The sequence below is a fragment of the Schistocerca gregaria genome, chromosome 3, assembly GCF_023897955.1.
Source record: "Schistocerca gregaria isolate iqSchGreg1 chromosome 3, iqSchGreg1.2, whole genome shotgun sequence".
Lineage (NCBI taxonomy): Eukaryota > Metazoa > Arthropoda > Insecta > Orthoptera > Acrididae > Schistocerca > Schistocerca gregaria.
This window is the reverse complement of record NC_064922.1, coordinates 815,738,508-815,741,740: the sequence shown is the minus strand read 5'-3', so window position 1 is coordinate 815,741,740 and position 3,233 is coordinate 815,738,508. Positions and strand designations below refer to the sequence as shown.

Below are 3,233 nucleotides of genomic sequence, written 5' to 3'. Positions count from 1 at the left end.
ACCCAAAATTAAAGCAACAAACCGCTATCTCACTGTCCTGTGTGAGATTCACGATATAATCATACAAATTGTGAATAGATGTCGGTACGATCGTGTTATGCACGGTAGATGGCATTCCGGACAACGGCCAACAACACCAACGATGACGTCAGGGCAGCTATCAAACGGAATAGTCACTGTGCACACAGTCACAGACGGTGCACTATGGCACAGGCTCTTTACGGTGGGTTGCCATAGGAAGAATGGCAGCAGGGCAGTCGAAAAGTGATGTGGCCCGATGGCTTAACGTGAACCGTTCTGTTGTTTCTCGGATTTGGAGACCGAAACTGTATTCCGAAGACGAGGCAGTGCCGACCATGTGACATTGGAAGGAGAGGACCGTTATTTGGCTGTAAGGGTACCACGATACCGCCTTAGTACTACACGGCAGCTGGTAACTGACCTCCCAACATCCACTGGACGTGTTGTATCGAGACAAACGGTGTACAGAAGGCTTCTGCAGATTGGCCTTTATTGTCGGAGACCTGCTGTACGTGTGCCTCTGACGCGTCTTCACAGGAGGAAACGTCTAAAATTAAGTCGTTCACATGCCACCTGGCGGTCAAACAGTGGGCCAATGTTATCTTCACAGATGCGTCTGGTCTGGAGAGTGATCTCGACGGATTCGCATCTGAAGCGAACGTGGAACACGATTTCGGGACCCAACCATTGTGTAAAGAGACCGATATCGAGGAAGATCGATAATGGTGTGAGCAGGGATTATGTTGACCATTCGAACATATCGTCGTGAAATTGTACGGGGGAATAGGCGAGGTTTAACTGCTGTCAGATACGGCGACCAGATCTTGGGACCTCATGTGCGGTTACTGCGAGGTGCTCTGCGCCCAAAATTCGTATTAACGGACGATAGAGCACGGGATTTGGAAATGAAAGATATTGCACACATGGCGTGGTCTACCCTCTGTCCCAGATTGAATCCTACTGAGCACTTCTGGGGTGCACTTGGGAGACGGGTTGTACCACGTCATCATCCATCGACTATTCTTCAAGACTTGCTACAGCTCTCTGGGAAGAATGGACGTTGTTGCTCAATATCAGACTGATTACACCATTCATAGCCTGCCCTATCGTTGTTAGGCCTATATTACTGCCAGAGGTGGTCAAACATCAGATGTCGGAATGCGTGTGCAAGTCCTTTAAGTTGGAAGAAACGAAGAACATTTTTGTCATCGTTACGCATGTTGCAGTTGTTTCCGTTCTGTATTCTTTACATTGTTTCTACTTTAATATCATATTTTTATACTGTTTGGTGACGCAATCCTCTAAAATTTCCGTTTGTTGCTTTAATTTTGGACACCAGTGTAGGAATAACGGGGAATATTGAACGTATGAAAAGAAGGGAAACACGTCAAAGCTGATACAGTGGAACTGGTAGAGACCTGAAGATAGAAGGCCACTACCACGCAGAAGCCCACTTACAAAGTTTCTAGGCCCAATATTAAGTAAGGAATCTAGGAACATACACCCGCCTTCTACGTATTGCCCCCGCACGGTCTGTGAGGACAAGATATGTCTAACCACGGCGCGCACTGAGGCTTTTAAAAAGTTGTTCTTATCGCACTTCATACGTGGATGGAAAAAAATAACCCCTGATATAGGTGAAGATAGGTATGTGGGTACAGAAATACACAGATGAGTACCGAGCGAGGTGGTGCAGTGGTTAGCACACTGGACTCGCATTCGGGAGGACGACGGTTCAATCCCGTCTCCGGCCATCCTGATTTAGGTTTTCCGTGATTTCCCTAAATCGTTTCAGGCAAATGCCGGGATGGTTCCTTTGAAAGGGCACGGCCGATTTCCTTCCCAATCCTTCCCTAACCCGAGCTTGCCCTCCGTCTCTAATGACCTCGTTGTCGACGGGACTTTAAACACTAACTACCACCACCACACAGATGAGTCAGAACATTACGACTACTGCCCACTGCAAGATTGAATGCACCTGGCAGCATGCCGAGCGTGCAGCCAGGTAGTGAAACAGCAGCAGTGTGCAGAACTTAACGGGGAAAGTAACTATAGGCAAGTAATATAGCTCGATGAGACTGGGGCCATACATAGAAAGAACTAACGTGGTATTGCACAGAAGGTAACTGGAAAAAATACACAATAACACGAACAGGACTAACACTCCTAATCAAAGACAATATTTACCCTGAACCTATGGCGATTTATAATGGTCCCCATGACATTGCAAGAGCAGGGACAGGGTTATTTATGAGGTGTGTGATCACCACGGACGACAAAGCACACCGTGCAAAGTGTTCCCACCCTGGCCGCAACGTTGATGAGAAGTTCTTTTAGTAGGTTACAGAATTCCCTCCCTAGGCCCGACAAGACGCCTCCTGAGACGCGACAAGGAAGCAGTAGGCAAACCGCGACAGGGAATGACAATATTAATGTGGTAGTAGTCCAGTGGGAGACATTTCAAGAGAGACGCTCAGTAGCTCGGTACGGGCTTTTGTTGAAGTTTCGAGAACATACCTTCACCGAGGAGTCAAGCAATATATTGCTCCCTCCTACGTATATTTTGCGAAGAGACCATGAGGATAAATAAAATCAGAGAGATTAGAGCCCACACAGAGGCATACTGACAATCTTTCTTTCCACGAACAAAACGAGACCGGTATAGAAGGGAGAACCGATAGAGGTACTCAAGGTACCCTCTGCCACACAGCGTCAGGTGGCTTGCGGAACATGGGTGTGGATATTGATTCTTCACCAGGACTGTTGACAAGGGTTGGATCTTCGTTGGTGCATATGGACATGATGCAGTACTATTCCCCAACACATCGCACATGTGCTTTATGGTGCTGAAGTCGGGACAACGCCTCTCATTCCAAAAGCTCCTTCATCTGCGCTGTTCGATGCGGCCGCGCATTATCACCCACAGAAACGAAGTCAGGGTTGAATGCACCCCTGAAAAGAAGGGCATGGGATTGGAGTACAGCGTCACAAAAACGCTGACCTCTGGATGTACTGGGTTCAACGACTTGGTGGGCGGTACAGCCAAGCGACATTATGCCTCCCCACACCATCACACCTCGACCACCAAACATTCGACCACATTCCTGGGAGCATTACGTGTTCCGACTTCTCGCCATATGACGGTACGTCCAGGAACACGGAGTTCCGGCCTCCGACGTAATTTTTTTTGTTCACTGGAGCAAGTCGGTGCT

The 3,233-nt window shown here is 48.0% G+C and overlaps 1 non-coding gene across 1 annotated transcript; it reads left to right on the top strand.

Annotated features, from left to right (window-relative positions):
- The first annotated feature begins 1,702 nt into the window (after window positions 1-1,702).
- On the top strand, window positions 1,703-1,775 carry Trnaa-cgc (transfer RNA alanine (anticodon CGC)). Its single transcript has one exon. It is a non-coding gene; the product is annotated as a tRNA-Ala (tRNA).
- Window positions 1,776-3,233: the final 1,458 nt, after the last annotated feature.